The 21,751-nt window shown below is 32.9% G+C and overlaps 1 long non-coding RNA gene and 1 pseudogene across 1 annotated transcript; both read right to left on the minus strand.

The window, feature by feature from the left end:
• Positions 1–3,125: 3,125 nt before the first annotated feature.
• Positions 3,126–7,346, minus strand: LOC126749019 (uncharacterized). Its single transcript, XR_007664859.1, has 3 exons — positions 7,189–7,346; positions 6,885–7,109; positions 3,126–5,800 (listed from the first exon to the last, which is right to left on the minus strand). It is a non-coding gene; the product is annotated as an uncharacterized LOC126749019 (long non-coding RNA).
• A 1,028-nt stretch (positions 7,347–8,374) lies between these two features.
• Positions 8,375–11,867, minus strand: LOC126749235 (glycine receptor subunit alpha-3-like; annotated as a pseudogene).
• Between the last annotated feature and the right edge of the window lie 9,884 nt (positions 11,868–21,751).

The raw sequence follows: 21,751 nt of genomic DNA on the forward strand, positions 1-21,751 counted from the left end.
GCTTTTTCCTTCTTAAAGATATTAGAAATAATTTGTTTTGAAAACCATACTGGAAATCGCCGTCGTCTTCGTTGTTTTAAAGGTGCTAAAGCAGCAAAAGCTGAATCAAGTCTTTTGTAAAGTTCCTTGCAAGCGCTGTCAACGTCAGAAGACTGCAAGACGGACAACCAGTCTGCATCAAGCAACAAATTATACAAGTGAGAATGATTGGAATTTTGGATGAATGAGTGGAAAGTCTGCTTTTCTGAAGTTAAACTGCTGTAGATTATTTGAACTTATAGAAGGATTATATTTATGAGGGGAAACCGATTTAAAAGAAATTGTCAAAGCAGGATGATGCAAATCTTCGTCAATAAGCGGTGATATACTTTTGATAACACTGACGTCGAAATTTGAAAAAACCAAGTCAAGAAGCCTATTATTAACATTTGGAATATTGTTAAACTGCTTAAGACCAAGGATCTCGCATAGGTTGGTCAAAAGCTTGCACTTGACACTGCTGCTTCGGTTGTCTGATAAGACGGAACATTAAAATCTCCAACAATCATAACGCGTTTTGTGTGGACCAGATCCAGTGACATAATTGTTTCACACAAGGTCTCAAAGTCTCTCTCGGTTGAGCAAGGAGGGACATAGATTACAAATAAATAAAATACAAAATAACCATAAGTGAGCTTACAACCTAAAATATCTATAAGTGGTGTGGAGTTAAGGATGTCTTCCAAGTTAACCCTCTCTATGTGGATGTTGTGAGTAGCTGCGACCAAGCAGCCACCACCACGAGTAGCGGCCACTCTATCCAGCTGTCTGTCAGATCTGAGCATTCTAAATGTTTCTGTAGTATTGTTTGCAGTACCTAATAGATACAAAAATAACACTGTAATAACTAGCATTTTTAGTACGTTTAAAAACCAGTTGATTAGTATTGTTAAAATTGTCATTCTGACGCTCAGTTAAAAATTCAGAAGCATGAATAATTTAAAATGGTGTGTACGTTAGCCGAAAGAATAAAAATTATTTTTCTTTATTTTCGTAGAACCGCCGGGGCATTTATCGATAGATATCCAGACAAGAATGTAGGGCATTTATATGTCCTAGGATTGGTAAGAAAGTTTGAGGAAACGGGATTTATTTACAATAAAAAGTATACTGAGGAAAGAGTTATTAATGAAGCCTGCGAAATTGAAGTACTGGAACAATTCGCAATAGATCCAACATTAACTATCCCCAAAATCGCACAGTTAAATAACATTTCAACAGGTTCTGTACACAAAATTTAAAAGAAAAAAAATAATTTTTACAAAGTTCAAATCCTTCAACTAAATACTAAACGAAAATAGCTCTCCCGCACTACGTTTTGACAATTCGAGAGTGGTTTAATGAATAGTTTCCAGGGATGTGGATTGGCTGCAATTAAATAGCCCCCGTGGTCGCCAGATTTAACACCGCTAAAATGTTTCCTTTGAGGGTATTTAAAAAGCAAAGTTTTTAAAACCACACCTGAAAATAATAATGATTTGAAGGGTCGAATTACTCGCAAATTTAGAGATATTAACGGATAAACACTTGCCAATGTTTATGAAGAATTTCAAAATAGACTTTGTTATTGTCTCACGAATAATGGAGCACATGTAGAGCAGTTAATAAGAAAAATTCCGTGAACTGAATAAATTGTTTAATTTTTAAAACCTTTTTAAACCCTTAATGTTTAGAAGTCTAAAAACTTACATTTTTTACACCGTTGGATGGTAGATTGTATGCCTTTTTAAATATTTTAGCTTACTATTTGCTGGTTTGTCAACCGATTTAATTTTTTTTGGCACTGTTGAATAGACATTTTAATACTGCTTACAATAATGTGTCACACAATGGGGATTGCTAGTTACCATATAAAACTGAGGTTAGCTGGAGGTGAGGAGGTGATTGACAGCACTTTGTCAAATATAAAATTAAACGTCTACCTGTAAATGTAAATTAACGTTTTCTGTAGGAAGTTATTAAGGGTGGTTTGTTTTGAAATGGAAGCACTGTATAGCCCAAATCTGCTTGTCTTGCTTGATGTTAGGCGTGTTATGAGACATCCAGAGCTGTATTTTTCTAGGCAATATGACACTGCATTATGCATAGCCACTTCTTCGGCACTAAAAATCTGAGAGAGGCTTGGTAATCTAGATGAAAATTTGTGGCATTCCCGGAGGGCGTACACTCCAAATTCCAAATCCTGCTTTTCCAGTTTTCTTGTTGACCAAATTGTCCATAAATCTATTGAGAGTGTGCCAGAAGTGTCCTTTTCAAATTTTGGTATCTTTGTTTTATGTTAAGTTCTTTCTTTATTTTGGTAGAGTCAACATATTGCAAGTCCGGTGATATTGAAAGCGTTAAATTAAAAGAACTCTATACTAGGAGTCCATTTACTGCAACCCAACACTATTCTAAGTGCTTGAAGTTGAGTTTTATCGAGTTTGTTTTTTATTGCTTTGGTCAATGGGATTTGTTGACATAGTTGACTGCCATAGTTCAAGTGAGACCTGACTACTCCTTTAAATATATAAAGATAATGGGTTGTGGGTTTCGTCCCTACCGCATTCTTGTCGCTCCTCTTATTAGGTTTGCTTCTTTTTGAGGTGCATTTGTCATTTTGCAACATAGCATGTATGTGCAAGTTAGCCTTAGATATTTATGAGATTATATCTATACTACTCTCAGCTGCAAGCGATATATTCAATGAAATAGAATATGTCTGCAATAAACTACGCAAACTTATGCATTAACTGTATATTTTAAGGCAAACCATGTCACCGAGTACCATCATGTGTATTTAAAAGTCAACAGTTAAATCAGTGCTCACTTATGGCATATGTATTAGGGGTGCAGCTACCAGCTCTAACTTATTATCTCTTAAAATAACACAAAAAAGGCCGTTGAAAATAGTTTTATTCAAGAAATAAATATTTTCCAACTATTATTTTATTTCAAGAATCTAAATTCTTTAACATTTATAAGCTACATAGTATTTATAAACTATGGTAGTGTATCACCAAGCTGTCCATACGAAGTATCATATAAATTATGATACTTTCCAATATTGGTTTCCCTGTATATTTTACAGAAAAACTGTCCTAGACTCTTAAAGGTGCGAGTAAGATAAGCCACCATATCAAATTTCACTTCATAAATACTAATTTATAAATAAATGCCAAATAAGTTTTTAAACTAATAAATTTATTGCCAACTTTAACTCTTCTAAATTTTTTGATAACGCACATCTTTATAAATAACACTTTTACGTGACCCCACAGGAAAAAGTCGTTTGGTGAAAAGTCCGCAGACCAGACCTGGCCAATTATTAGTATAATTTAGCCCAACTACGCGTCCATTAAATACGTTTTGAAGATATTTCCTGACTTGCTGTGAATTGTGATGTGCGCAAGACAGCCATCCATTTGAAACCAAATCTCATTTTCAGATGCAACTTCTCCAATGCTGGTCCAATTTAATTTTGTGTTCCAAAAATGCTCGTCCCAAAATTTTTTTCCAAAAAAAAGGTCCAATAATGCTATGACCAAAGATACCCGCCCAAACATTTAACTTTTGAGGCTACTGGGTCCTCGAACAACATATCTGTGTTCGCTTTCTTTACTGCAGTAACGCAAATTTTGAAGATTTGGCGCATCATTTAACGTAAAGGCGCGTTCGTCCGTAAAACAAACATTTCGTAAAGATACACTGTCGTTATTCTTTCCATAACTTCAAAACAGAAATCTGCTCTTCAGATTTCATCACCTTCCCTTAGTTCCTGATGTTTTTGATATTTAAAGGAATGGTACTTATAATTTTTAAGTGTGCGCAATACTGTACTATGATCATTTCCTACAACTTATCCAAGAGTTCTGCTGCTAATTCATTTATTTCCTTCAATATAAAGTAAGATTTCAAAATCTGAATTATTTTCTCTAGCTTTGCCATCTTTATTGTTTTGTTCTGAGCATTTGCATATTTTCTAATTACTGTACCCTCAGTCTCAAAGTTAATAACGATATTTTGCTGTGTTGTTTCACTTGGAAAATGCCTATCAGAAAAATTCAAAGAGAACGTTTCGAAGACCCCATGTAGTATCACTTAATCATTATTTTCTTTTGATTAGTGTAATAATTATTTATACTGGCGCTAAATAAATGACAACACTTTGACAAAACATTTTGATGATTTGGACTGTGGTTTCATACTTTAGTATTCAGTTTTTTTCAATAAATTCGAAATCGCTTATTAGAAAGTAAGGTATGGTAGCTCATCTTATCTGCACCTTTAAAAAAGCATTTTTTTTTCTGTAAAATATACAGGCGAGCCAATATTCGACGCGTCATAATTTATATGGGATTTCCTATGGCCAACTTGGCGATGCACCACCCGATATATAATATATAAGAGCCGTCATCAGGTTACTGTTTAACGATAAATGTCAATTGATCTTCAAACTAATATACGGTCGATACCGAAACAGTCAATGCAAATTCCTGCTGGAGGACTTTTCTCAGTACAAAGAAGTCTGCTATTTACTCCGCTTAAAATATATAACGCCCTATCACAACATCTAAAAAACAAAAGTTACCCAAAAATTAAAAGAAGTGTATACAATTGGTTGTTAGAACTTAACAAAAATATTTTAAAACCCTTAGTTTAGTTCTGAATAATTATGTGGTTTCTTATATTATTTTTCTTCAGTTATTAGTAATATAGAAGTATTAATTTATATATTTTATTAGTGCATAGATGCACGCACAAATTATTAGTATAATTAATTGAGCATCTAACAATCCATAATTTGTATTTATTTTACATTTTAATGATTATTATAAATTTGATACCAAACGGTAGTAGCACTCCCCCCTGGAGAAGGGAGGTCATACACTTATCCCAGATAACTCAGGTATCAGAACGATCAACCTCTGATGGAGTTCTTTCCATGTTATCGGACTATGTTTTTTCAACTTTATTTACAACTGATACACTTAAACTAAAAACTAAAATTCAAGATGTAGATAATAGCGTCGACTTGCTTGTCGACTGCATTAGCTTATCGATGCTTTCCTTAAGGTTGAGCAGTTTTATGTTTTCGATCAGATTCTTTAGTATTACTCCTTTTGTTGACACAATAATTGGGATCCACACTTCTCTCATTTCCTATTATCATCGTATCTGGTGTTATATGCTGGTGTTATATCTGGTGTTATATGCCTGTACCGAACATGTTTTCATTATGTTTTGTTCTTAGGTTGTTATTATTAGGAATAATTACATCAATAGGAGCTGTTTTCTTAGAAATTTTATCAATTAGTATTAGGTCAGGCCTATTGGTACTTACCAGTTGGTTTGTAAGTACAGTGCGAAACCAATACAATTTGTGTTGCTCATTTTCAAAACTGGTTCCGCCTTATAGTTATCATATGGTGCGGTGGAAGGTTTATTTCTATTATATAGGTTTATTTCTGTTTGTTAAACTCTTGATTGTACTATCTCTGCCACTAAATCATGCCGATCTTTATATTCCGTTGGTGCAAAACTCTAAGTTTTGTAATCATTTGATGTTATGCATATCCAGTTATGTAAGAGATTGTTTACTATCTCAATTATTGATAACCTAATATTCTCTGATTTGTGGTTTCCTGTGAACATCTTGATTTTCTCCACATTTTCTGCTAAATGTTCTTTTTTACCGGCCATTGTCCTGTTTACTTCGATGTACGGGGTGACCCAATAAGACTGTTCCTTGGCCATATCTCAGCAACCGTTTGTCGTATGACTGAAAAAAATGTAAATCGGTCATGAAGAATCACTGGAAAATATTTTCAAGTTCTAAAACTGACCATCAGAGGCTGTAACTACTATCTTAAATTTTAAAGTTGCATTTCCTTCAAATTTCGCTAAATAATAAACATTTTTATTGCACATTTTTAGAGAAAACGGGTCAAAAAAATCAAATGGAATGATAGAACTTTTTCTTTATGAGAAAGAAGCCAAATAACATCCAAAGTCAGTGCAAACCGTTTTTCAAAACCTCATTCCTAACCTCAAATATTGAGACAATGAGATTATGACGCACAATTATAAATTGTCTACAAGGATTGCAGACGGTAGCTCAGAATTATTGGAGGCTGGGCGTTCGTAGGTTACGATTTAATATAAAACAGGACCAAATAGGCGCCACTTAGTTTTGCTAAAACTAAGAAAACTTCTTACCTGATTATTTTAATTTCAGCAAACATGACTTGTACTATGCTATGGCAATTAGAGGCAACAGTTCCCAATACCAACCCATTTTGTTCACACAAATCCCTTATTTAACTTTATACAACACTTAAAATTTAATAAGAATTTTATCAATAAATACTATTTATTTATTTATAAAATAATATTAAATTACACTTTAAATAAATGGTGCCTTATGGGTATTCAATGATTTACTCAATAGTTAATTTAAATGAAATAAAACACAACATGAATACCGCAGGGAAAGTTCATGAACCTTGTTTAGAGGGTAGTGTTGAAATTAAATTAAAAAAATATAGGTTATGCCCAACAGTTTTACACAACTAGTAAAGTTATAAGTAGTATTAAAATTTAAATATAATAAGTTTTATAACGAAAGTAAATAAAAGTATTAAAATTTAATTATAAAAATTTTTATAACGTAAGAAATTATTAACAATGTCAATGAGGTGAGGACATGAACACATAACCTAAAGTTATATGGCATTCGGCCATGTGTCCATATCCCACTAGTCACTCTCAATTAAACAGAATTACTTATTGAATAACAAAAATATTAAAAAAACAGATTTAATTAATAGATAAAAAAAATATAAAGAAAACTGGTCTTAATTCACCTGGTCTCCAGCTACATGGAGCCTCACTAAGATAAACTGGCTACTTGAAGTATCGATTGTGAGAGATGTGTGCTCAGGGTGGAGGTTAGGTTCTCCTTGTGTAGAAACCAGGCTGTTCTGGAGTCACTCGTGGAACATCACAGAATCCAACACCACTCTCAAGGCGAAGCAATCGAATAAAAAAAAAGAAAATAGAGAAGAAAAGAAAACCGGAAAACAAAAACCCTGAAACGATTTTCTAATGATATCTATGATGCCTGTACAAACGAAGCGTATTGGAACAAAGAAATGGTCTATCACTCACCTCGCTAAGTTTCCAATCAAATCTTGGGCATCCTGCCAAAAAATTACCAAATCACATCAAGATGAGATAAAAGAGGTTGCATTAAAGCCAAATTAACCAATATTTTAGGTAACTTGCGTCTTCTTTAATTGGGCCACAAACTTTTACGTGTGCTTCTACCAACACACGGGAACCAAGTCAACGGAAATGCCTAAAGTGAAAATGAAAAATCAATATTGACTTTGACAAGTGAAAGACAATTAAGAAGCAGAAAGATTAGGGTATTTCCTCAAGTTAGAAAATCTGCGTAGCGACACCAAGACTACCAATACACCGGACACGTGTTCCACTTATTAATTTGAGATGTATTTTAGTAATAAAATGTATTTTAGTTATATTAATTATTAGAAATTGTTAGTTTATTTACTTGATAATAAAAAATAAGTGATATTATGATTTATTTAAGCAATGAATGAAGATTCGAAATTTAAATAGAAAAACAAATGCCACAATTAATGGATTTTTCAAGCCCAAGGATCGCGCGGTTAATTTCCTAAAACTATAACTATAAGATTTAGCTACAATATGAATAAGATGTTAAAAAGAGGCTTGTATTAAAATAACATGTTTTGCAACAACGCATTTTGCCATATCGGAAACATAAATAATAAATAATTTCGGGGAAAGCACCGAACATTGAGGCACTCGTTCAGAAGTTTCTTTGGACGTCGTCCAAAATATTGACCAAAGATGTCGTTGTGTTGTAATTCTGTCGAAAGCCTGATCGACAATCCGGTATAAGATTATGCTTTTCCGTAAAATTAGTTATTTGTTGAGAGCAATGTTTTTGAAGTAGCGGGAAATATGCTTATAGGTCTTAAATCTTTGGGTCTTAAGTTCTTTTGCATTCTCGACCATAGCAACAGGCTTTATTACTGCTTTTTTCCACAGCAACCGAAATGATTCTTGTAAAACACATGTATTAATAATATTAATAAATGACATTCCATAAATTGGAGAAGATAGTTTTAAGTCTTTAATGGATATTCCATCGACTTTAACATTTAAATAGTTTTCGCTATTTCGATAGCATTACTCAAGTCAAAATTCAAAGCATCAGTAGCTATGCAATTGTTACGATAAAAATCAATTAAGTCGTTTTAAGTAGTGTCTAATAATTTATCGGTTTCCCGAAAGTACGAGTGAATTAAGTTGACATTTTTAAAATTTTATGGTTATTCCTTGCCTTTTTGCCTAGAAAAGATATTAAAATATGACTATTTTTCTCCAATAGTTGTTCAGGGGTTAGTCTAATATACCTCCTTATTACCACCTGACTTTTATTACTACTCCATAACAAAATAAAAATCACTTTTTACGGTTATGTTTACTTACCTAACATCAGAAGAGATGTAACGCGAAGAGTAACCCTAGCAGGTATTGCTTCTGGCTTAATCCAAAACGATATCCAGGACATTACAACTATAAAGGCAGCCATCTGCCTATATGTATGTATGTATGGAACAAAAGGTAATTAAGTTAAAGATAGGTACCTTAAGTTAAAAACTACTGCCAGGCATGTAAAATTTCCTAAAAATTGTTTAGCATAGGTTACATTTGACTAGCTGCTACCAATAGGTAGAATCTTAGAAAGCGTAGGTAAAATCTTAGAGTTTCAATAAAATCAAAGTAAAATTGTTTAGTGCTCAAAAAAAACTCGAAACATTTAAGTTTTAAATGTCAACATTCAAGATTAAAAAACTTTAATTGCTTGAGTAATGAGCATTAACGAAAAAGCTGCTTTCCCTGAAGATGACATAAATCAGTACCAAAAAGTAACATCAGATTTTGAAATAACTTGTCCAAAAAAGTCATTAACTATCTTTTGTCTATGACAAAAAATTTTTGTACATTATTATTTTATATCTGGAAATAGCTTGTAGCTACTTTATGTTTGTATTGTTATCAATTAATCATAATAGTCTTACTCTTGGATAATCATTTTAAAAGCCTCAATTCCTAGCCTTGGTTTTCCCCTATATACATATCAAACGGGTCTTACAAGACGTCCGCAAAAAGTTAAGGCCAATTAAAAGGACCGATGCATGGACCACTGATATTATCAGTGCCATTATTATCCTAATTTTTTGGCACATTTAAAATGCAGTGCAATAAAAGTTTTACTATTTACTTTTATTATTTTAAAAAACTTGACAAAAAAACATCCTGTAATACCATAACAAGCAACAATTTTTTCTAAGCATATTTGCTGGATCAAATGGTTTCTTTTGGTCACAGCTATTAATAAATTAGCGTATGTCTAAAAAATTAAAGGATACCCTGTATTCACTTTATAAAGATTTATTTGATGATAATTACCTGTGGAATATTCAATAGTACAATCTGTGGTAAAATTGTTAGAAATATCGAGTTGAGGAAGCTCTATTTCAGGATTTACCATTAATGGATCGGTCATATTCCAAATAAAGACTATAATATTATAGATCGTGGTCAGTATGAGATACTATAAATCAATTTTTAAATTAAGCAAAAAAGGTATGTTACCTTCACTGTTAATAAATTACTTATAGCTTTCAATCATCATTGCGCAAATTTGCGTATCATGTGGATATGATTCAAATTTCATAGCACAAGATAATACTAAGGTTAGTCTGGAAATAAATATCTTGTATTTAAATCAGTGTTTAAGCAAAACTTTCGTGATTACTTTGACATATAAAGTAGAGTTTTATCATGATACAACCATAAATAGTGATTTGGTATAGTCATTTCATGAAAAGTCACACTGTTAGCGTTCTTAAAGAAACAGTGAGGTCTCCAGATACTATGAAGCCATTCTACGTCCAGAATTCTATATTCTTCGCTCATATTTTCTGAAAGCCTTAATCTTGGATCCCGCCAACTTTGTGCTAAAAAAATATCTGTCACATATGTCTGAAATCATAAAACATATAATTAGTCTTCTTTTATGTTTCTTTTTCTAGTGATTCGTCTGTATACCCCAAGTTTTACACATTCAATAATACTTTTTTGTCTAGATATAAATAGTAATATTAACGTGTACCTACAAGATGTCTTTGGCGCATCAATAATATTTCAAGCATAGAGCTAACAAAAAACACAACAAAAAAAATAAAATAGCTTCAAAAACACCATATATTAAAGAAACATTGAAACATTGAATAACCTTTATTTAAATAATTAAATTTTTGCTTCAAATTTATTTTAAAAAAAATAAGAAAAAACAACTGGAACTTAGTTTGAGAATACAAGTACTGCCGGCAAACGCCGTAATTATTATTCTCGTTTGACTGAAATTATTCGTTATTTTAGGAATTGCCGTTAACGGTTTAGATAAATCGTGTAAACCTCCGAATAAAACAACATTACAGATGATTATACTCGTTGTACATATGGTCAATTCAGCTTTTGAATTGAAATTGCATTGCATACTTCTTGCAGGTTTATATTTGCAGTTTATAATTTATTTATCACACTATTTTTTAATAAATATGGATATCCATGAAACTATTATTTCATATTAAACAAAGGTATCGAAAAGCCGTGGAATTATGAGGAAATAAAATAGTTAAGGACAACTTAATATTAAATATAAACGTGCAGGACTTCCATGTCTATACACAAGGTGTTTCTTAATATTCCGAACATTCTTGCCTCTATGCAGGCTTCTGCTCTTCTTCTCATAGAATCACGAACTCTTTCGAAAATTCCAGGCGTATTTCGTATAGTTTCACATCCGTCAATAATTCTATTTCTTAGTTCTTCTAATGTCACAATTGGTGTCTGATAAACCAATGTTTTTAGGTGTCCCCACAAAAAAAATCTAGGTTATTTAAGTCAGGTGATCTAGGTGGCCAAAACTGTGGTCCTCCACGGCCTATCCATTTATTTCGGTACACTCTATTTAAATGCTCACGAGCCAATATGCTAAAGTGGGCTGAAGCACCATTATGCATAAACCAAAGTTATTGCCGTAACTGAAGAGGAACATCTTCGAGAAGCAAAGGCAAATCATTTTGGAGAAAATTACAATAATTCTGTACGTTAAGGCGTCCTGGTAAAAAAGATGGTCCAGTGAAATGATCGGATACGATACCGATCCAAACGTTTATTGAAAATTGTTCCTGAAAATGTGTCTCTGTAATCGCATGAGGGTTTTCTTGAGCCCAGTAATGATTGTTATGGAAATTGATTATTGCATTTCTAAAGAAATTAGCTTCGTCCGTAAAGAAGATGTTCGCACCAAATTAAGGATTTTGTGTTACTTTTTGGAGATACCATCTACAAAATTGCGTACGCGGTTCATAATCTCTAAGAAGCAATGCCTGAACTCTTTGTATGTGAAAAGGATATAACAAGGAATCCCTTAAAATTTCCCATACCGTCTTGTAGCAGATGTTCAACACCATACCAATTTTTCGTGTACTTATGGTCTGATCCTCTTCGACTGCCTGTAGGACAGCCTCTTCAACTGCCGGTGTCCTAACTGTACGAGGCCTTCCCTCGGCAGAATTAGCCTTAAAACTCCCAGATTCAGCCAGACGACGATGAATGTTCATAAATATTCTTCTATTTGGGACAGCGCGATTGGATACCTTTCTTGATACAAACGGCGCCTCCATAGCATTACCATTGGCAAGTCCATAAAGGAAATGCATTTGCGTCATTTCCAAGTTAAAATAATCTACCACTTTTTAACTAGTACAATTCACGTTTTAAGATCCAAAGGGTACTAAAAACAAACTGTCAAGAATAATCACTAACGCAAGTGTCATAATGTTTAAAACAACAAAAAACAATTTCTGGCAACGAGCAAAGCTAACTTGATTTATTTCCATAATTTTTAAAGATGCACTTTATGCATAAAATACGTTTTTTTAATTAACGATTACACACAAACGGTAAGATTTACGGCAAAAGTCATGGAGGAATTTTTTGTAAAAAAAAACACGGAAATCGAGATATACGTTTAATTTTATATTTGATAAAGTTCTGTCAATCACCTCCAGTTAAGCTCAAATTAATTTGTCAAATGGAAACTCCAATCGTGGGACACATCATTGTAAGTAGCATTAAAATATCTATTCAGTGCCAAAAAAAAAAATCGGTTAACGTACCAGCAAATAGTACGAATAGCTAAAATCTCTTTTAATAATAATATTGTAACTGACGCTCTACGAGAGTTTCCATCTTATGATGATGTTGCCGGTGTTTCCTGGATTAATAGGCTAAACGGTTTTATTTTCGGAACGATCTCTTGGGCGCCACCCTCAGGATTTATGTGGTTGACGGTCCACGTGCATACAGGTAGCTTTGAGATAGTGGAAAAAGCTATTCCAGAGGTCAGTGCGCATCGAAATAAAACTCACAATGTTGAGTTAATAATATGGCCTCTTTATTGGTCTTCATTACAAACAGTCGGTAACTTCGGGTATCCAGGTAGACAGCTCCAATCGGACCCAGAACCTCAGGCGCGTGCACACAGATTTAACGTTTTTAACAAGGACAGAAGAATTCACGTCTAACGGAAATAGCATTGGTTAGAGAAAGGATGAAAAGCGGTGAAGACGGAAATGTTTGATTAGGAGAGTCACTCGGTATGGTGAAGTGTTATAGGAAATGCCGAATCGAGAGAACCACCCTGTATGGTAAGCATTAAGGAAAGAATAGCTGTTTTCTTACCGCATCACTTCAAAACTTACTTTTAAACCGAGACCGGTATTGGATTCCAATGGTCGGCGGTGGCGGTCGCAGCGGAGCTAGGTCTTCACCGGTCGGTGTCGATAGACGGACTGACTATGGCAAAAAAGTCCAGTTCAGAGATCTATTAGAATGTTTGATGTATCGCAGAAGCCGCACTAAATAGTCCGTGCGCCTATGTCGTATTTATTGTCGCATGATATACATGTTTAAATGGCAAAATTTTATATAGTTTATCTATGAAATCATTTTAAATATACGTAAAACCCTATGTTTTACACTATTTTTTATTTTTCTTTCGAAAGTTTTAATTTTTACAAAGAAAATAATAACACAAGGAAATAATATCAAACAATTGATCGCGGACTAAAATCCAACCATCTTACAAGATATTTTAAACACTTCCAGCACTCACAGACTTCTCACTTCTTTTTAGCCAGTCTATTAAACAAAGATAAAACACCCGCGTTCTGGCGATTCCTACTTTAGGCTGTGCAAGTGATTGTGCATCGCTCTCTATCCCACTGATTTCGAGGATTACGGGGCCATACCCAGATATATTTTTAGACTGTTTTTGTTTATTACTTTTGTCATGTTTTTGAAGAGATCTTTAAGGATGGGTATTAGATGGTCTTTAAAATAGTTGCTGGATGGGTCTATCACCTTAAATAGTTGGGAGGGAGGTCGTGTGAGGTTATTATTATTTGATGGGTTTGCCGGTTTTGCTTTTTACACGCTTATGAAAGTGGAGAATTTAGAATTTCGCCTGTATTCGTCTAAATTTGTTGCAGTTTTTACTGTGAGAAAGTGTGTTTTTTTTATTTGTGTTTGTGGATTTGTTTTGGTATTATACCTAAAGATCTTAAAATGTTTCGACCCTGTGAAAATAGTTAGGATAATTTGGCAAATGAAGAGGAAAGTATTTGTGCGGGCTTATGGAGACCGTGGGTGCACAAAAAAGACAATATTATTTGTGGTGAAAACAATAAGAGTGATCTGGACAGTGATTTAGACTCATATAGTTCTGATAGTTAATTTTCTAGTGTTGAGGAAGCAGAAGAAGAAGCAACGGAAGTAGAAGCTGCAGAGAAAAATCAAGCAGTTTTAAAATGTAATTGTTTAAGTACAGACGCCAAACAAATTTGTTTAAATGTCTATAACAATCTAAGGAATGATCCTCAGTTCACAAATGATTATAGTGCTTTGCAAAAAACAGCGTTTTTAACAGGGGTTCCCTATAGTAAAATATGCTATTTTGTAAAAAAAAGGGATTAAAGACAGAAAAAAAGGACAATTAAAGGGACTTGACATGAATATTGCGAAATTGCTAAGGGAAGTTGTGTATTCTAAATACAAAAACAATAAGGTTCTGACCATAGAGATGGTTAAGGACATCCTATCGGCAAGGGACAAACATTTCTCAGTCTCAACCTTGCGGAGATACCTGATAAAACTTGGATTTAAGTTTAAGATGGTTAACAAAGGAGCTGCTGTAAGGGAATTGTCAGGTGGCGTATGGAATATTTAGAAAAAATTAAAATGTTTTGGAAAGAAGAAAGATCCATATATTATTTAGACGAAACATGGTATGATATATTTTTATGATTGATGTATGATTTCCATTCTCTGGGAAAAAGTCCCTTTTTTGCCATAGTAAGAAAACCATATTTTTATTAATTAAATAAGTTTAAAACTTTGATTTTTACAGCATACTGTCCCTGTTGTCCTTCAGCGACACAATAAAGTCTGCCTCTTCCTCCATTCTCGGGGAAAAAAATCCTTTTTTGCTATGGTAAAAAAATACTGTTTTTATTAAGAAATCAAGTTTAGAATTTTGTTTTTGCAGTTTTTTGTCCATGATTTGTCTTACAGAGACACTATAAAACCAGTTTAATAATTTTTTTACAGTTACTGCCACACTTGTTCTGTCCCAGAAAGGTAAGCCTACCTCTTTTATAATTCACTGGAAGAAAGGGCTATTTTACATCTGAGTTGTAATTACTAAAAAAAAAATATTATTAATTAAATTTAAAAATTATTTCTGCTACTCGTGTACGCTTTTTAAATCTGTTTTAGTATCCATATGCTTCAGTGTGAGATGAAGTTGGAATTCATATTATTCCAAGTTATTATAATAATATACCATAATATGTATAAATTAAAAAAAGACAATAATAAAGGACATTAAATGTTGCAGCCAAAATCCCCATTAATATTAACCACCAAATAAAAATAAATCGCAATACCCAAAAAAAGGAAATATATAAATTGGAAGACAGACCAAAACATTTTACGCTTTTGTGTCAAAAAGTAAATCTTTAATGCCTTAATCCACAGAATAAATGGGTCTAAGTACTTTGTACCACCTATCCTCTCATCGCTTATTATAAACACATATATTAAATTGACATTTTTGGTTAAACTGATTTTACGTACTTAAATCTTATCTTTAAATTAAATATTATTTTACTATCAACTATCCTGAATTTCTATCTTTATAAAACTAAACCTAAAAATCCCCAATAATAAAATTTTAAATACAAATAAATTTTAAAGCCGGACCGTGGTGCAGGTCTTGACGCTCGAGTGTCTGGAACTGAGGTCAGAAGTCTAACAAAATAGTACGTGGGTGTCAAATTTTATGAATCAAATGTATAAATTTAAAAAAATATCTTTTACTAAAACATTTAGTTACTTAATAAAATGATTAAATATCGCTTAGAATATGACTTTATGACTTTTTCCACATAAAATAATAATATTATTAACAATAATTATAAGAATAATAATAATAAACAGCCTTTATTTCATATACAGGGTATCCATTTAATATCGCGGTACTCGATTGCGGCTAAATCTTGAAACGGAAAAACCTTTAATAGGGAGAATGTTAATTGAGTTAGAGGGGCTACTTTTTAAAATTAGTTTGGTTGATACAGGGTGTCCCAAAAAAGCATGGTATATAATGTGAACTTTTTCTTAAATGGGGCCACATATATTTTTTTTGCAAAATAGGAGTCTTATTTGACGCTCTCTTTAACCCTAAAACTGTTTTGCCCTAAAATATGACGTTGCCTATTTATTAACAATTTAAGGAAATTTTCACGAAAATCAATATATAATTTATATCTTAATATTTATCAAGGACATTTTCTATCTTTTTAAAAAATCTATGTAAAGTCCTTGGCTTAATTCATTTTATCTTTCGAAATTCCGAAATTAATACGGGATAATCAAAATCGTTACACTAATAGTGATATTTTCAATTCAATTTAGCGCTATTTGTTTAAATAGAACATCCTGTATCTAGTAACGTGTTTTGATAGAGCATTCTTTATCTCCAACCGTTTTCTCAAAATTTGTTGTTAAAGGAAGAATGACATATTTTTAGTAGTAGGCATTACAACGTTTATTTTTACTTGAAAATGATTAGAGCATACTGGAAGTGTAGAGTACAAAAAATAAACTAGAACAAAAATAGTTTTAAATGAAGAAATCAAATTGACAGTTACCAAGTCGGTTGTACAAAATCCGGAAATTAGAGTAAGAGAAATAAGTAACGACTTCACAACAAATCCACAAATCGTCCGTAGGAAAATCCCATAAGAAAAATAAATCACTCCCATCAAGTTCAGTTACATCAAGAATTCACTAAAAATATTAACAACATTAATTAAATACATTATAAATTGCTTAAAGTATACCGTTGTGGTCCAAACACAAATCAACCCTACGTGCGAAAGTTCTAACTGCACGAAGCGTAGAAGGCGTAATACGTCTAAAAGACTCTTGTATGCGCTCCACCATATCTTCCCTAGTTGTGGAAGTACAATACGATAAACGTCGGATTTAACATTTCCCCATAAAAAGAAATCCAGAGGCGTTAAATCTGGTGACCTAGGAGGCCATCTAATGGGACCTATCAAGTATAAAGTTTAATACCTATTTATACAAAAGTTAATTTTATTAACTAATCTAGCCTTGCGTGGAAAATCCTCTCTTAAGAAATTTAGAAAAACTTCTCCTGTTACACGATTTTCAAAAAAGTATGGACCAATAACAAAATCATATACTATTCCGCCCCAAACATTGATGCTCCATCTGTTGACACTTATTGACACCTCGATGCGGATTTTCTGTATCGTAAAAGTGAAAACCGTTTCTGTGAAATGTACATTCATCAGTAAAAAGCACAAATTTAAAAAAATTCTCGTTTTCTGCTGCTTAATTTTGTGCCCATTGACAAAAAGTTCTTCTTTTTTTCAAAATCATTTTCGGCAAGTTCTTGATGTATCTGAGCATGATAGGGATGATATTTGTTTTTCTTCAGATATTTTCCCATGAACGATTTCGATATTTCTAAGTTCTTACTTAATTGTCTTACACTAATTTCCGGTGTTTCTACAACCGACCTGGTGATTGCCAATTGGTTTTCTTCATTTAAAACTGTTTTCGTTCTAGTTTGCTGCCTGTATTCTACGCTTCCAGTATGCTCAAATTGCTCTATGCTCTTCTTTTAATTTCGTTGACACTCTATCATCAAGATGTCGATTATTAGGAAAATTTTCCGCTTTAACTCTTGAAACCAAAAAACCCAAGGCATTCATCGATAACGTAAATCATATTTACTAATTCTCGCTGAGAGTAATAATTTATTTTGATACAAATATAAATCATATTTACTAATTCTCGCTGAGAGTAATAATTTATTTTGATACAAATATACTTGAAATGAAAGATAAGTAAACATTAAAATTGACATACGTCATAAAACAAAGAATAAATGCATCATTTAAATTACTTGTCTTTACTACTATAATTTCATTATGGTTAGTACAACTATTGATTTTTTTTCTCACTTAAAAGTATTTGACATAGAATTGAACAGAGTGACAAAGTGCTTGTCACTCTGATTCCATAAAATATAACTGTTTTCCGTCGTAAGTGTCGTAATGTCTATGAAAAAATGTGTTATTCTTCTTCTAATAACAAATTTTAAGAAAACGGTTAGAGATAAAGGCAAACTTGGTATCAATTTGAATCTATTAAATCGCGTTACTAGATACAGAGTATTCCATTAAAAAAAAAGCGCAAAATTGAATAAAAAATATCATTAATTGAGTAACGATTTTGATTGGAATGATTTTTTTTGGAATTTCGAAAGATAAAATGAGAAACTAAGGAAGATTTTTTAAAAAGATAAAAAACGTCCTTGGTAAATATTAATATTTAGGTGATACATTGATTTTCGTGAAAATTTCTTTAAATTGTTAATAAATAGGCAAACTTCGCATTTTAGGGCAAAACAGTTTTAGGGTTAAAGAAAGCGTCAAATGACACTCCCATTTCAGAAAAAAATATAGGTGGTTCCATTAAAAAAAAAGTTTAATTTATGTACCACGCTTTTTTGGGACACCCTGTATCAACCAAACTAATTTAAAAAAGTAGCCCCTCTAACTCAATTAACATTCGCCCTATTAAAGGTTTTTTCCGTTTTAAGATTTAGCCGCATCGCGATATTAAATGGACATCCTGTATAATCTTAATATTCTATAATCGTATCCAAGTCAGTATTAAAGGAAAGGATAACCTTACCAAAGTAATTCCTCTCAAACTCGTAACTAACTGTAACTCATAACTCAGCCATTGGGCATGAGATACTTTACCAAACTCCAGGGGCATGAGATATGTCCGATAATTCACTTGTTACTATAAATTTCAAAATAATAATTAGTTATTTTTTTTCAATCAAGATAACGGTGCTTACCCTTAAGTTTCTTAAGCAGTTATCTTGAGCTAAATAGGTCAAGAATAAAATAACTAAGCTTTGTCAGGATCGGATTTCTCTAATGACTTTTTAGAATTTACATACCTAATTAACAAAATAACAAGCGTCCTTGATCCACAAAATAAATGATGATCCATGTGAAAAAATAACTGTAACATAAATAGAAAACAAAAGATGGCTAAGAGTATTTCGCAAGGGTAATGCTCAACCAATATAGCACTTGATGAAATATCATTAAAACACACCTTCTGTTGTCTATCGGTTAAATAGCTCGTAAGTAAGTTTAAGGCATTTCGTCCAAAACCAAAGTATTTAAGTTTTAGGCATAAGACATGAACTCTTACAGTATCAACTTACTGTGATCAAGAAGCAGCAAAGATATCTGTTACCTTGACCACAAAATGTCATAATATTATCAGTCATCTTGACAAGGGTCGTAGTAGTATTATGCAGAGGTCTAAAACCTGATTGACTCACAGGTAATATAGCATGTTCAGAAATATAATAGCTGATTTCACCAGTAGGATGAACTGGAAATCTAGAAACGCTCTTTTTTCATTACGAATTGATGTTCAAATTCCTCAGCCTCTTGTATGCCTTGTGCTCGTTACCTCTAAGATACATCATGAATTTTATATTAGGTTTATTTATCAACATATTCAAAGGAATAGAATGTATCCCAATCAATACCGCAAATATTATTAACAAAGTGTTCAGAATTAAAGAAAATAAAATTCCTATATGACTTATATTTTAGCAAAGTATACTGTGTATAAAGTTCTTTACGGATTTTAATCAAAGAATCTGAAATAGTATCCATTGAGAGAGTCTTGGCATTCGTAAAGTACTCCATTGAGGAAGTCACTATTATGTCGACGAGTGGACTGCTGTGCCCAGTAATTCTTGTAGGTTCGTTGACTATTTGATGCAGGTTAAACTTCTGTAGAAAGTTTGTAAGAGTACCAAATGCACAATTATTGGAAAAGAAATCGACGTTAAAATCAGAACCAAAAATCACACAATAAAATCGGGAAAGCAATTCAACCAGTGAACTTTCTAGGTCGGCCACGCAGCTAATAAGCTTTTCATTTAGAGGTCGATATAAAGGTCCTAAGCAAATATTTTTTCCATGAATTTTAAGACATATCCGTATTTATGCCAATTTGCTTAAATTACTACAGCCAATGATCTTAACGATTTTGAACTTACAGTTTCTTACGTAGAAAGCTACCACACCTCCCATAGCATAATCTTGATCCCCTTTAACCAGTGTACCCGTTAATATGCAGAGCCTCTGTCGCAACTTTCCACGCATTAAAATGACATAATATTATTGACAAATGTCATAGTCAATAATAAAGTTACTACATGTAATAACTTTATTGTAATAGTAATAATAAATAATTTCTCGACGTTATACTTTGGTATGTCAAATGTCTATCCTATGGTGCGATACATCATTTTAAAGGGCATACAACATACGGTGGACAATAGCAGTACCAGCCAACGGTGTATAAAAAATTTAAATTTATAAACTTATAAACAGTAAGGGTCTAAAAAGTAAGTTCCAGAATTTATTTTATTAAGTACTCAAAATGTGCTCCGTTATTCGCTAGACAATAATGAAGTTTGCTTTGAAATTCCTTGCGAACATTGGCAATACTTTGTCCGCTAATATCTCTACATTGGCGAGTAAATCAATCCTTTAAATCATTAATATTTTCAGGTGGGGTTTTATAAACTTTGCTTTGTAAAATACCCCCAAAGGAAAAAAAGTAGTGGTGTTAAGTATGGCGACCATGCGGGCTATTCAATTGCACCATGCCTGTTAATCCATATCCTTGGAAACTCTTAATTAAGCCAGTCTCAAAGCTTAGTGTGAGGGAGCTCCATCTTGGGGAGAATACGAATTATTTCCGTTTTATCTACTTACGTTTGGTTTAATATTTTTATCTATAATCTAGTTTTTAAGTAGTTCATCTTGTTTGAGGGCCCCATTTTAGGTTATATTACTGTAAATTCCTGTATATTTAATTTTCTAGAATTTGTATACTTGCTTGCTTTGACTGTCAGTATTCTCCTAAAATTATTAGTCTCTTTCTGCAAAAACAATGAAGAGAATTCTAAATATTTCGAAACTGTTCCACCGGGCTTTAAAAAGGACTCGTGGCATTTCATTCAGTTTTAATTATGTATTTAGTCAATTTGCAGTAGTTTTTTTAAAAGGAATTAAACGACAGTCAAGGCGAGTAAATACTGTCAGTAATACTGATCGTGTGAGGGCAAATACTGATAGGCTATCAGTCATTGGGAGCGGAGCTAAAAGATTGATGAAAATACTGACCGTGTGAGGGCGCGACTGTCAATCATTCCAACAGTCCTCAGTTTGAATTGCATCGTGCACCGTGCAGAGACAGAGGCAGAGATAAGTTAAGTACCGTGCACAATGGAAGAAACTCAGGAAATGACCGCTCTGAGCTCGATAGCTTCACCTGATTTGTATGAAGCAGAAGAAAAAGGAAAAAAATATATTTTAACGCAATTATAGACCTATATAGGTCTATGCCCGAATTGTGGAATTCAAGTATATCTGAATATTGTGACAGAGATAAGAAAAGAAGAGGATATGAAGTTCTGCTTAAAATGTGTGTGCAGTACAAACCGAATGCGACCATTGACGATGTAAAAAAAAACAAATCAATACGCTAAGAAGTAATTTTAGGCGAGAGTTAAAAAAATTAAGGATTCCAAACGGATTGGAAGTGCAACAGACGATGTGTATGAACCAAGCGCGTGAACGTTTCATGCACTTCAATTTTTATCTGACGTGGAAATACCAGATAAAGGAAAAACCTCCATGAATCGAACCAAGGGATGTAAAAAAAATTTAAAAGTTGTTTAAGCAGCGCAAGCTTTCTTTTTATAATCCATAGCAAAATAACTAACAGATAAATGACGCGAACGAACACGCTTTAACTGCTTCAAGCAGCAGAGGATTGGAGCAAATCAACAGTTGATTGAACACATTTCAAGGGACGATTCGAGCAGACTGAT

Source organism: Anthonomus grandis, chromosome 22 (assembly GCF_022605725.1).
Source record: "Anthonomus grandis grandis chromosome 22, icAntGran1.3, whole genome shotgun sequence".
In the NCBI taxonomy this organism is placed as follows: domain Eukaryota; kingdom Metazoa; phylum Arthropoda; class Insecta; order Coleoptera; family Curculionidae; genus Anthonomus; species Anthonomus grandis.